Source organism: Panthera tigris, chromosome B3 (genome assembly GCF_018350195.1).
Source record: "Panthera tigris isolate Pti1 chromosome B3, P.tigris_Pti1_mat1.1, whole genome shotgun sequence".
In the NCBI taxonomy this organism is placed as follows: Eukaryota; Metazoa; Chordata; class Mammalia; order Carnivora; family Felidae; genus Panthera; species Panthera tigris.
This window is the reverse complement of record NC_056665.1, coordinates 31,454,372-31,468,971: the sequence shown is the minus strand read 5'-3', so window position 1 is coordinate 31,468,971 and position 14,600 is coordinate 31,454,372.

Genomic DNA, 14,600 nt, shown 5'->3' with positions numbered 1-14,600 from the left:
GGGGAGGGTCAGAGAGAGAGAGGGAGACACAGAATCTGAAACAGGCCCCAGGCTCCGAGCCATCAGCACAGAGCCTGACGCGGGGCTTGAACTCACTGACCGTGAGATCATGACCTGAGCCGAAGTCGGCCGCTTAACCGACTGAGCCACCCAGGCGCCCCAATAATCCCTGTATTAAACCTTCCTCAAATTAAACTTATTTAAGAATGCCATCTGGGGGCATCTGGGTGGCTCAGTCAGTTAAGCGTCTAACGCCTGATTTCAGCTCAGGTCATGATCTCACCGTTTGTGAGTTCAAGCCCCACATCAGGCTCCACCCTGACAGTGTGGAGCTTGCTTGGGGTTCTCTCTCCCTATCTGCCCCTCCGCCCTCCCTCCCTGTCTCTCTCTGTCTCTCTCTCTCTCTCTTTATATATATATAGATCTATAGATATCTATTTATATAAATAAAAAAAAAAGAATGCCATCTGTTTCTTGTCGGAACCCTGCATGATACATAGGTACATGATACATAGGTACATACATGATATGTAGGTAAAAGGTTAATTTGCTTAATATGCAAAGAGTTCCTACAGAAAAACAACAATCTAATAAAAATGGACAAAGAACATGAAATGTTAACAGAACAGGAAAATACAAATGAATTTTAAACTATAAAGAGATACTTGGCCTCACTTGTAATATAACTTTTTTTTTACTTGAGAGAGAGAAAAAATGCAAGCGGGAGAGAGGGGTTGAGGGAAAGAGAGAGAATCTCAAGCAGGCTCTATGATCAGCGCAGAGCCCACTGCGGGGCTTGATCCCACAACCCTGGGATCGTGACTTGAGCCAAAATCAAGAGTTGGACGCTAACTGACTTGGCTACCCAGGTGCCCCCAAAAATATAACTTAAAACAAAAATGACAGAGGGGCACGTGGCTGGTTCAGTCAGAAGAGCACGCGACTCTTGATCTTTGGGTTGTGAATTTGAGCCCCACATTGAAGGCAGAGATTACTTAAGTAAATAAAACTTCAAAAAAACCCTAAAATGACAGACATTTTTTCCCCAATCATATTGGCAAACATGAAATATTTGATAACACTGTGTTGGCCACGGGATTAAAAACAGTCACTCATATTCATTACTGGTGAAAGTGAATTTTAGTTAAAAAATAAATCTCTAAAAATGAATTTTGACAATATTTGTCAAAAATTTTCAAGCATAAGGCCACCTGGCTAGCTCAGTTGGAACATGCAACTCTTGATCTCAGGGTTGTAAGTTCGAGCCCCACGTTGGGCGGAGAGATTACAAAAAAAAAAAAAAATTCTTAAAAAAATTTTTTTAAGTATATACTTTTGGAGTTACCTGGCTAGCTCAGTCAACAGAGCAAGCAACTCTTGATCTTGGGGTTGTAAGTCTGAGCCCCACATTGGGTGTAGAGATAACTTAAAAAGTAAATTAAAACAATTTAAATTAAATTAAAATAAAGTAAAATCTTTAGGAAAAAAAGTGTATACCTTTGACCCAGAAATGCCACTTCTAGAAACTCATGCTTCAGTTAAGCTGACACAAATGACAGTATTTTCAGTGATTTTTTTGCAGCATCTCATTAATCCTAATAACCTGGAAATGACTACATAAATTATAATAGACCCATACAAGACAATATGTATGATATGGAAGATTCTCCAGGACAGAATATCTAGCTTTGTTATCATTGATGTTTTTTTTTTTAATTTTTTTTTAACGTTTATTTATTTTTGAGACAGAGACAGAGCATGAACGGGGGAGGGTCAGAGAGAGGGAGACACAGAATCCGAAACAGGCTCCAGGCTCTGAGCCGTCAGCACCGAGCCCGACGCGGGGCTTGAACTCACGGACCGCGAGATCGTGACCTGAGCCGAAGTCGGCCGCTCAACCGACTGAGCCAGAGCGGCCGACTTCGGCTCAGGTCACGATCTCGCGGTCGGTGAGTTCGAGCCCCGCGTCGGGCTTGGTGCTGGCAGCCTGGAGCCTCCTTTGGATTCTGTGTGTCCCTCTCTCTCTGCCCCTCTCCCTCTTGCTCTCTGTCTCCCTCTCAAAAAAAATAAATTAATTAAAATAATAAAAATAAATTAAAATAATTTAAAAAATTAAAATAAATAAAATAAAAACCATCTACTAATATGTGCAGAGAGTGTCCTGCAAAGATGTAAAAGAACAAGTAAGGCTCTTCTCTAAGGAAGGTAACACACATCTGGAGGACATGGGTTTGAGAGATTTCATCCTTTTGTAACTTTTGATTTCGTACCATGTATATAGATTTCCTATTTCAAAAAAAGGAATTTATGTTATGTTGATTGAACGTCTATTATGTACTACTAGGTGCTGTGCTGGCTGGTAGAGAGACCACAATAGACAAGATTAGCATGGTTATCTTCTGCTTTCACGGAATTTATTATCTACTAAAAAGGCAGATACTAAAAAAGTAAACATACAAATAAATACCCAGTTATAAATTATAATGAGTGTTATGAAGAAGCAAGCGTGCTATAAAAAGACAAACAGGGATGACTTTTTCTGTTTATGTATTTATTTTCAAGAAAGAGAAAGAAAGAGTAGGAGAGGGACAGAGGGAGAGAGAGAGAAAGAGAGAGAGAGAGAGAGAGAGAGAGAGAGAGAGAGAGAATCCCAAGCAGGCTCTGTGCTGTCAGTGTAGAACCCGAATCCACAAACTGTGAGATCATGACCTGAGCCGAAATCAAGAGTCAGATGCTTAACCGACTGAGCCACCCAGGTGCCCCCAGGGATGATAACTTTAGAAGGATTGATCAAGGCAGGCTTCTCAGAGGAGGTAGGTAGAGTAAAATAGGAAGAGCTGAGGAAAGACGTTCTGGGCAGAGGGACCAATGTGTGCAAAAGTCCTGAGGCAGGAAAGGGTTTACTCTATTCCTATGGGCAAATTACCCTACCACTCCTCTCAGAAAAGGCATAGTGTGACCCGTAGACTATCATTTTAGAGATGGAGAGACAGAGGCTCAGAGAGGGGAAAACAGCTTCCCCAGAAAAGTTGATGAGCAGAACTAGCACCTAGATGTTTCAGTCCATAAACTCAGTACTATTCTGGCCATGTACTTGAGGACCTTTTGCAGGATCACAGAACCAGGAGCAGAGATCAAGAGGGGAAGAAGTTTGCCATTCCCCTGGCTCTGCCCTGCCTTCCCACCGCCACCCTGGACCATCTCAGGGACTGAGGGAGGAACAATGACAGGCATGTATGCACAAGCATATATACACATGTCATGAGCACTGACCACAGCCCTCAGAGAGCTAAGCTGCTGACTTACTATGGCCATCTTAGGCTCGGAGTTGGATCCTCCCCCACTTTGCCCCAGTCTCTAAAATGTGCCTCTATTAAAATGCTGCCTGGGGCACCCGGGGGGATCAGTCGGTTAAGCCTCCGACTTCAGCTCAGGTCATGATCTTGCGATCCATGAGTTCGAGTCCCGCGTCGGGGTCTGTGCTGACAGCTCAGAGCCTGGAGCCTGCTTCAGATTCTGCATCTCCCTCTCTCTCTGCCCCTTCCCCACTCTATCTTTCTCTGTCCCTATCTCTCAAAAATAAGTAGATGTTAAAAAAAAAATTTTAGGTGTTGCTTATTTTGTACATAAACCTCAGTTCACATGAGTGATCGCTATGCAAATTCATGTGCACAGCCCTCTGTATTTATACTGAGGACAGCAACCAGTCCCCATTTTTCTCATTGGCTAATAATAATCCTATGAGGTACACACTATTATTTACCCCTTTTTACAGATGAGGAAACTGAGGCCCAGGAGACATCACATAAATTGCCCAGCAAGTAAAGCGGCAAAGGAAAGAGTCAAACAGAGGGAGGTAGGATGGCAAATCCCCTGTCCTTAATTGAACATTAAATAAACGTGCAATGAATAAGTTAATAGGTGATCCTCATGGCACAGATAAGGAAACTGAGGTCTAGATAGGCAGCCAGGAAGCTGGCGTTTGGGCAAGGTTTAAAACCTGGATTTTAGGGGCATCTGGGTGGCTTGGTCGGTTAAGCATCTGACTTCGGCTCAGGTCACGATCTCGCGGTCCGTGAGTTCGAGCCCCGCGTCAGGCTCTGTGCTGACAGCTCAGAGCCTGGAGCCTGTTTCGGATTCTGTGTCTCCCTCTCTCTCTGCTCCTCCCCTGTTCATGCTCTGTCTCTCTCTGTCTCAAAAATAAATAAACGTTAAAAAAAAATTTTTTTTAAATTAAAAATTAAACCTGGATTTTAATCGGCCCAGCATAGCCCCCTCTCAGCGCCGGCGCTGCCAGCTCTGGTCCTGCTCCTGCCAGGCTCCCCCAGCTGGGACTGGGCAAGTTCTCCTATTTGCCATCCTGGGGTCTGGCTGGACTCTTTGGCCCCTGCCCTGCACCCCCAACTTGGAGCCCAAGAAGGTCCTGGCCCTCTCTGACCTATACTTGGTGAATCTGACAAGGAGCTGCCTTCTTCTCAAGCTACTCACCACCACCCCCCCTCCGCCATCTCCTTTCCCAGAGAGGGTCCCAGCCCCACTCTCAGGGGGAGGTAGAATCCTGAGGCCTTACCCACTGCTGTGCCTGTGCTAATAAGCCAGGGAGGAGCGACCTGGGAAGACCAGTCCCGAACACCAGCACCCCTTCCAGCCTCCTTTCTCTGCAAGGTGTCTGCAAGCCGGATATGCAAGCCCGGGAGACTGGAAAGTCAGCACCATGGTCTGCCCACCCAGGGGATGATGAGAGGCACTCCAGGCACTCCCTGCCAGCTCACCACTGTGCCTGCTGTCCCCCTCCTCTATGCTTCCCACCTGGGTGTGGGCACTGCCCTGGTTGGTGGGGGGGGGTCCTCTCCTCCTGTGCCCCACTCCCAGCAGCCACACTCTCCTGTTCTCCCTGCCACACAGGAAAGGTAATCCATTCCTAGATGCCCAGGCTTCCTTGAAGCTTGCCACACCAGTGGTCTTCAAAATTTGTTAACTTTTTTCCAGCACTAGGGCTCATTGTTCAAGGAGATCTTCCCACCTGCCCCGCCCCCAAAAGTCAGCCTTGTGAGCTGCGGGAAGGCGAGTGGCCCTTTCTTGCACCCCCGCATAGGCAGCTGTCCAACTCTGTAGCCCTCTTCCTGCCCCCAGCCAGGTTCTCAGCTCTCAGGCTTAGATCTGACCCCCTCACCCCTGCCGGGAGCTGCCGCAGCGAGAATGCAGTCTGGGCCGCCCCCTCGTGGCCACTCGGAGAAGAACAGGCGTCCCGAAGCCGCGGAAGGTAGGGGGCAGCCCTGACGACCCCATCCGGGATGGACAAGCGAAGGAAAAGCAAGTTTATTTTGCAAACGCAGCCTCAAGACAAGTCTCAAGTGCTTCCCACTCAGAAATTCTGGAGAAGCCACTAACAATGGCCAGAGGCAAACGGATGGTTGCCAGAGGGGGAGATGGATGGGCAAAATGGGTGAGGTTTGGGAATGGGAGATACAGACCTACAGGCAGGGAGTAAGTCACGAGAATAAAATACATGGCATGAGGAACATAGTCAGTGATATCGTAGTCGTGTTGTAGGTGACATTTGTGAGCACAGCATAATGTATAAACTTGTCAAATCACCATGTTGTACACCTGAAACTAACGTAGCATTGTTTGTCATCAATACTCAAATTTAGACATTTTTTCTAGAAAAAAACAATGGTCAGAGGATGCTCTCCCCCTACCCCCCTCCTCCATCATTCCCGGCACGATCTACATAGATCTGCCTGAAGTAGAAATTCCTCGTCCAACTCCCTGCCAGGAGTTCAATTCTGTTCTCTTCCGGGTTCGGGGAATCATTACCCCCAAGGCTGACCCATCATCTTTCCTGTGCTGGGGACACCAGGAACACTGATGGTGTAGACCCTTCCTGACTTCCAGGGACTCACACTGCTACTTACTGGAGCAACAGGTGAGCAAATGAGGGTTACAGGTGCACTGACAGGCCCAGAGACGGGAGCGGCCTGTTCTACAGGGACCTACACCTTCACCTACCTCTTCTCAGAGATCTTCTATCCAAAGGGGTTAAATGCTAGAATGTGGAAGATGTCCAGATGCTCCCCTGATTCTGCTTGAGAATACGCCTGAGTTTCCTGAGCACTTGTTTTCTGCCAGGTCCCTCCTGCTGCTTTCTTTGCCCACTTGGTCCTCACGGCACTCTGTGAGGGCAGGGTGCTCATGCCCGCTGGGTGCAGAAGAGGAGGTCCCTTGCCCAGGATGACACCACTAGTCATCTACAGAGTCAGACTTGACCTCAGCTTTGCTTGTGACTCTTGAAGCTCCTGCAGAAGTCCTTGCACCAAAGCATGCCCCCGGGGCCCACACCAGGCATGCTAAGAAAGCTCACAAGTGACCCCCGTCTGCCCCCTCATGCCCTCCATCCCAGCCCTGCCTCCACCAGTGTCCCAGCTCTGCCTCCCATCTCGGGGTCCAGGACCATTCAACCCAGACACTCCTACCTGGACTGTTTCTGGCAGGAGATGGCTCTGAAGCGGCAGCCTCCTCTCTTCCTCAAGGGAGGCCTGGCAGGCGGGGTGTAAACATCTCCCCCAGCTCACTGCCAAACAAACCTAGGACGTGGGGCCGGCCTCTGGAACCGCTGTCTGAGAGCCTCCCATGGGGTAGAAGAGAGAGCCCAGGCTTTGGGATGGTTCTGCAAATCACCTCTGTGAGCCTCTCTTTTGCTGTACAGATATGATCGAGATGCTACTATTTCCCTTGAAGGGAAATGAGATCGAGTGTACAAACACCCAGCACACGATAGGTGTTCCACAAACAGTGCCTTCCTTCTGTCTCACCTCCCTTGCTCCTGTTTTGTTTTGTGTTTTAAGATTTTATTTTTAAGTCATCTCTATCCTCAACGTGGGGCTCGAACTCACAACCCCGAGATCAAGAGTCGCATGCTCTTCCGACTGAGCCAGCCAGGCACCCCTGCTCCTGTTATTCAGGAGAATTCCAGTGATGTCAGCAATGCTGAGGCCAGGCCAGATGCCCTGAGAGCCAGTGTGGTGGTGGCCTTGGAATCAGAGAGCAGCCCGAGGTCGGGGACCCTGGGGAATCCTAGCAGCCTGGTGCCGATCTGGCTGTCCTTCACTAGCACCCCATCTGGAAAAAGGCCTTCCAGAGCCAGATGGAGAACGGCTAGGAGTGGTTCTCTGAAGGGCTGACTTCTGCCTCTCTGTGAAGGGATGACCAACCCACCCATGTTTTCCGGAAGTCACCTTATCTCTTCCCCTTCCGGCTGCCCTTGGTTCCCTTCCCTCATCTACACGGGCCAGCCTTGCCCAGAACCTGCCTTGCAACACTGCCAATTGGAGAGGGTCAGCTCTGGCTCTGGCCCTAGTTGAGTCCGGGACAGGGTCCTCTCCAGGCTCCTAGCAGACAACTATTTCCAGACATGCACCTGCTCTCCAGACGTGGCTCTGGGGCTGCTGGCCAGAGCCCTGTGACTCTGCCCTGCTCCTCCAGCCCCTCCACCTTCCCCTTCCCTTGGGATCTCCTCTCTGGCCGCCAGGAGGCGCTGTTCCCTCTCAGACCTGGTGAGACCACAGGCCGGCACCATCAGAGACCAAACTCATTCTAAAAGAGAACAGAAGGCAAGTCATTGTGAGGAGTGCAAGGGGAAGAAAATGACCTTTGTCTGATTACTGTTATGAATCTGACACTTCCCACGCAGGACCTTACCTCATACTCCTGCCACAACAACGGGTATGGGCTCAGGGTGACTGCGGAGGGTTCTAAGTGACAAACGGAAACTGACCTCTGGCTCACATAAGCAAAAAATAAACGTACTGTTCACAAAAGTAGCAGAAGAGACAGAACACGCAGGGGAAATGGCAGTCATCCAAGGAAGACGGCCACAAGGAGACAGCTAAGATCAGGCTCTCAGTGCGGTTTGAACAGGATGCTGCCCCCGGCCTCTCGGCTCCCAGCTGCCACTGAAAATAATCTCCAAGGGTTGCTGGTGTTTGTGGCACTGCATCCTTCTGTCACACACCCTCACGCTAGCTGACATGAGGTCTGGTGTTCTCTGCACCACAGCTCAGGGGAGCAACCAGCTCCTGCCAAGCTTTGGTCACTTTCACCCCAAGCTTAATCCTTCACTCATTCAACCAACACTAGGCCCCTTGTCAACATCAAGCACCAAGGACCTTGGCTCCCAGACTCAGGCAGGCCTGACTTCTCTCTAAAGCTGCCACTCTCACTGCTGACTGGCCAGTGGAGCTGGGGATTGAGGTCTGGCGACACCCTAGCTGCTGAGGAACTGGAGTTGCATGGCCCCCTGGGGCGGGGGGAGGTCTTTGGGGAATAAGAGGGCCATCTTTCCAACCAGAACTGGCCTGCCATGGGCACTGTGCTCCCCCATGGACAGACAGAGGGAAAGAAGCCAGCCCCTGTCCTCAGAGAGCTCACCCGTCCCCAAGACACCCACAACCCAGAACTCAACTCTGGGGGGCTTAACAACCGGAGGGAAGGAACACTTTCCTCCAGGCTCCCTGCAGCCCACTGAAGAAGGGCCCTCCAGGCCTCATTCCTGACTCAGGTGGCTTCTAGAACCTCCTTCAGCTCAAGGAGGGTTCCCTCCCTGCCCACCTCCACTCCACTCCCAACCAAAAGAGGGGTCTTTTCAAAGCTCCCCTAATCCCCCACAGGGACAGGTGTTGACACACAGGTGTATTCACAGGTGCAACAGGGCAGGAGGATTTGCATGTGATTTGCAAAAGCTTGACCCCTAGCTGCTCTCATCTTGCTGCCCAAGCCAGGCAAACCTCCTGCTCCTTCTCCTTGCCAGTCCCCACCCTGGGCCACGTTTCCAACCTTTGCACCTCAGAGAACCCCAGGATGCTTTTTCTTGCTTTCCCCCAAACAGTTCCCATGAAGAACCCCCAACAGCACCAACTGGGGCTTCCAATCTGCGAGGCAGAGCCTGGGCACTTCTGGGTGGGGGTTGGTTCAGCTCAAAGATGACACCTAGCAGGTGAAGCTCTCTGGGCAGCACTGAGGGTAGGCATCAACCTGTAAGAGGGTTTGTGAGCCCAGCACTCCAGGAAGCTTTGGCCCTGCCCAACCCCAGGGGCGCCAGGGCCTGGAGAGGAGTAAATACACCCTCAATATTTGGTGAATGGATGAAGGAGGGTTTGAATGTATCAGCCACTCTGTAGCCAACCGTAGGGACAGGCACAGACAAAAGCCTCAGGGCGGTGCACTGAATACTCACAGGACAACAGGAGAGGGCCAGGACTACACAGCCTGTTTCGGGACTCAGAGCAAAAACTCTCTTCTGCCTGCCAGTGAGCGAAAGCATGCTTTGTGCCAAAGCACTGTGCTAAATGATCAGCTTTACATCGTCTCCCGTTAGCATCACAAGTACCCTGTGAGGTGGGCCTCTCATCCCCATTTTAGAGATGGGGAAACTGAGGCTAGGAAAGGTTAAGTGACCTTTGCTTACAGTCACACAGCTGGGCAGGAGTGAGGCCAGGACTCTAACCCAGACTTGTTAAAATAAATTGGGTGATAATGATGCGGTGGCATTCTGGGTCCTTCCTCCCCTACCCAGGATCTGGTGACTGAGTTCCCTGACAGAATCCCTCTTAAGTTTCTGTATCTGCAAAACAGAGATAATGATGATACTTACTTCAAGAGTATATTGCAAGGATTAAATGACTATTAGGACACGTAAAGTGCTTAGGATATTGTCTGGCACATTGTCAGCCCCATATTAGTGTTGCCTCATTATTGGTTTTTTTAATTATTATTGATTGAAATTCACGTTATTCATCCCACCAACATCTGAGAACACTGCATTTCAGCCTCCAAGAGCAGATCAGGAAATCCCCACGAAGGGCAGTCAGTGAGTGCTGACAGGGCCTGTTGAGGGGCCCAGCAGAGGGGAGTGGTCTAGCCTTGGGATCTGGAGAAGCTCATTGCAGGACAGAAAGCAAATTCTCCACCTGTAAGCAGGAGTATCTCTCTTTTTTTTTTTTTAAGTTTATTTACTTATTTATTTGGAGAGATCAAGAGTGCACGTGAGAGCAGCGGAGGGGGCAGAGAGAGAGGGAGAAAGAGAGAATCCCAAGCAAACTCTACACTGTCAGTGCAGATGTGTGGTTTGAACTCACGAACCATGAACTATGAGATCACAACATGAGCCGAAACCAAGAGTCAGAAGTTTAACTGACTGAGCCACCCAGGCAACCCAGGAGTGTCGTTTAAAAATTCAAATGCAGGGGTGCCTGGGTGGCTCAGTGGGTTGAGCGTCTGACTTTGGTTTGAGTCATGATCTCGTGGCTCGTGGGTTCCAACCCCGCATCGGGCTCTGCTGACAGCTCGGAGCCTGGAGCCTACTTTGGATTCTGTGTCTCCTTCTCTCTCTCTGCCTCTCCCCTGCTCACGCTCTCTCTCAACTTCAAAAATAAGTAAACATTTTAAAAATGTAATAAGTAAATTTTAAAAAATTCAAAGGCAGGACACCCAGAGGCGCCTGGGTGGCTCAGTGGGCTAAGTGGCTGACTCTTGATCTCTGCTCAGGTCTTGATCTCAGGGTTGGGAGTTCGAGCCCCACACTGGGCTCCGCACTGGGCCTGAAGTCTACTTAAAAAAAAAATAATAATAGGGGCACCTGGGTGGCTCGGTTGAGTGTCCGACTTCACACGATCTCACAGCTTGTGGGTTCGAGCCCTGAGTCAGGCTCTGTGCTGACAGCTGACAGCTCAGAGCCTGGAGCCTGCTTCGGATCTGTGTCTCCTCTCTCTGCCCCTCCCATGCTCACACTCTATCACTCTCTCTCTCTCTCAAAAATAAACATTAAAAAAAATTATTTTTAAGAACAATAAATAAATAAATAAACAAATAATAAAATATTCAGAAACACACAAATGCACAGCTGGACCATGGTAAAACCCTCAAAGAGCCCAGTGTCTCTACCTGGGGAGGAGCTGCACAGACTCTCAAGGTCTGCTCTGCTTCAGGGCTCGGCCACCCTGCCCTGCCCCTCACTCCATCCTGGCCTCCTTCCCCTCCTCTCAAGTTCAGTTCCTTCCAGCTCCAGTGCCTTTGCTCCTGTCATCCCCTCTGCCTCCCCCCAGGCTGGGTCTGAACACTCAGGTGAGGAGGGCTCCTCTGCACTGAACCCACGGCACATCTGCACATCCTCTTGGTAACGCTCATCACCTTGCTCAACGTGTGTGCCCCCCCAACCAGAACATTCCAAGAAGACAGGGACCGAGGAGGAGAGAAATCTGTGCCATGAGGGCGGCACCGAGATGGCTTGCAGGGATGACAGTAATCTTGGCCAGTTCATGTCATGGACTTAGCTCTGCATTCTCCCACTTCAGGGAGGTTCTAAATCAGGCAGCCCAGTACCCGTGACTTTTGCGGTCAGGGGACTGGCCAGTTAACCCCTGTATAGCGGGGAAGGACCTGTGTGTGGGTGGACTCAGGCCACAAGAGTGGGGTCCTCCAACTCCCCAGCAGCCTTTCGGTTGGCCAAAGCCACAAAGCCACCAAACTGCCACCACCAAGACTTCTACCACCATCAAGTCAGAAACAAAGACTAACTTCCTAGGACATTTCCCTTGAGCAAACTGGTGCCGTGAAGGGAAGAGACCTTAATCTGACATCAACAATGCTTGTGCATAGTAAGTGCTCAGTAAATTTTAGCTGTCATCATCAGTAATGATAATGAAGTGCCTGGCACATAGTAGGTGCTTGGTAGTTCTCTGGTCCCAGGGGGTCACCAGTTGGAGGCAGTCGGCAGCCACCTCCCCTCATCCTCAGGGCCTACACTTTTGCACAAGGAGTCAGACCTGTAGGAGACCCCCAAATGTAGCCCTTCAGCACATAGGTGGAAAAACTGAGGCCTAGACAGGGAGGACTTGCCCAAAGTCGCAAGCAAGATCTGTCCCTAGAGCCTGGGTTTCCCAGGCCAACACCTCATCCTCATGATAAACTCTGCAGCCCAAGGAAGGAGGTTTTCAACGTGTGACACCTCTAGATTCAAGTGGACACTGCTTACTCTCAAGGACAGCTTTGTAAGGGTGGGAGTTCAGGTTCAGGCACAAGGGCTTATCTGGAAAGCCAAGGCTTCAGGCCTACATGAGGCAGGTGCAGCTTTGTGACTTGATGGAGCCCATGGAAGCCTGCTCCCCTGTGGGTCAGGAAGGGAAAGAGGCCACAGGCGAGGCCCATCCTGGCCCCTGGTTCCCTGAGCTTCTAACAGCTATGGATATCAGCTTGGCCATCCGGCCAAGCAGCCCCTGGCTTTGAGATATCAGAGGCCACTGTGGCTTCTTGCTTTCTCCTGGTTTCTGCCCTTCTTTAGGTACTCCCAGCCGCTGCCATTGGTCTGGTCTCCCTGGCCACTTTCCCTCAAGCCCCCCTTTCTACTGTTTCCACCCCTCAACCCAGCCCTCGGGTCTGCGAGACCCTGCAGCAGGGCAGTGGCATTCACATCAGGCCTGAGTGACCCCAAAGCCATGCCTTTTCCACCTGGTCTCATTGCTGCCCAGGTGTCCCCAGGTGCTATTTCCTGTTGGTGCCACTCGGCCTCTTTCCCAGTGACCGTCCCTTCCACCTTCCACAGCTCCTTCTGGAGGAGGCTCATTCCCCAAGGGCCTAGCAGGACCTCCCCAGTGGGGGTGGTGATGACAAGGCCGAAGCATATTCCCGAAGCAGGAGGCCACCTGAGGTGCTGTCAAGCAAGGGCAGCTGCTCACAGTCAGCTTGGCCTGAGCACCTGCTCCGCAGGAAGTGCAAGGGGACTTTGCTGGAAATCTGCCTTTAATCTTGGCTTCCTGTTTTCTGCCCTGTGGGACCGCCCAGAAGTTCTGAGTTTCAAACTATTTCACACCAGCTTCTCTAAACTGTCATCTCAGAGCAAAGAGGCTGGGGGAGGGGAGGAGGCAGGATGGAGGGGAGAGAGAGAGAGAGAGAGAGAGAGAGAGAGAGAGAGAGAGAGGGACCCTTCCCTTCCCAAGGGACCGACCCTGGGAACACAGCGCAGTCCGCCCATAAAGGTGGTTAAGCTCTGGACTTCTGGCAACCAATGACCTACCCATCTGTGCATAGCGCTGGTCTAGCTCATACTGTTAAGTCCAGCCCGAAGTCCTGACCTCCACCCTCCACATCCAGGAGTCTCCAGCCTCTCTTCTCTGGACTCCCTCCAGGGTGGCGACAAGTAGCCCATCCTGGGACAGCTAGCAGGAGCCTCCCTGGCTATTTGCCCAGATGCTCCAGCCACACCCAAAGATCAGGCCTGCTTTCTCCTGTGGCCTTACTCCCCACAAACAGCACCTAAACAAGAGCTGTCCCATGGCTCACCTTTGTCCACAGAAGCCCAAGCCCATCACCACTGGCTCCCCATTGGCCATATAATAAAATCCAAACTCATGTCATAAAACACCTGGCCCCCAAGGACCCCCAGGATCTGACCCCTTCCCTGAATACCTCCCTCCCCGACCTGCAGGCCTCACCACCTTGGCCTCCTGACTGTTCCTGAAGCTGCCGAGCCTGTGTGCCTGGCTCCCATAGCCTGCTCTCCTCCATCCAGAATTCACTGCCTTCCTGCCACAGTGTCTGATCGCCCTATTTGTTTATCCTGCTGGGCAAGAACCTCGGTGGCCTTGCCTACACCTTCATCTCCAGCATCCAGGACGGCGGCTAGCACTTAGTAGGTGCTCAATAAGTGTTTGTTGAGTGAGTCTGTGAATGAATAAGTGACTAAACATTGACTGGCTCTTCCACTAGAGAGGACACCTAATAGGGCAGAGTACTTATTGATCTGCCTCCTGGGCCTAGGGTTCAGGGAAGTTAAAACACGTATTTCACTGTGCTATGGAGAGGTGGAGCCAGGATTCAAATGCAACTCTATTTGACTCCAAAGTTCACACTCCTTGCCACAGCAAACCAGGGGAAGAAGTCAAATGTGTTGGAGGCAAAGGAAGATGGGTCGGTAACCAAACTGGGACAGGAATTAGAGCATTTCCCCCAAATGCCCACAGTCCCTTCCCCTTTTGCCAGCCGACTCCATCAGAGGAGGGGAGATGTCAACTTCTCCCTTTCAGAAGCCTTTGCAGAGCTATTGAAGGGCCTTCCTTTAGGCTGAGAGAAGGCCCCATCAGGCACTATTTTATCATTCCATCTTGACCTCAGAGGAAAGAAAGGGAAACCAACTGAGCTGAGAACCCTCCCCAACCCCACCCCTAGAGCTGTTATCTTGCTGAATCTGCAGCATCTCTCATGAGCAGAAGTATATTTTGAGCCTGATCTTACAAAAGAGGAAACTGAGCTCAGAGACCTTAAGTAACTAGCCCAAGGTCACACAGCTAGTAAGTGACCCGGCTGAGATTGAACTTTGAGATCTGAACCCCCAATCCATGCTTTTTTTGCATTACACCATAGCAATCTCTGGGACCTGATGTCTCCTCAAAGGGTAGGAGTGGGACTACTTCTTCCCTCCTTTGAGGAGCTAGTCCCTCACTGGGAAGCTGGCCCAGGGGTGCACTGCGTCACAGAGCCAGCCTGTGGTTTGTCTGGGGAGTCACACCCAACTCCTGCTCCTGGCATTTGAGGCTCTATGCAAACTG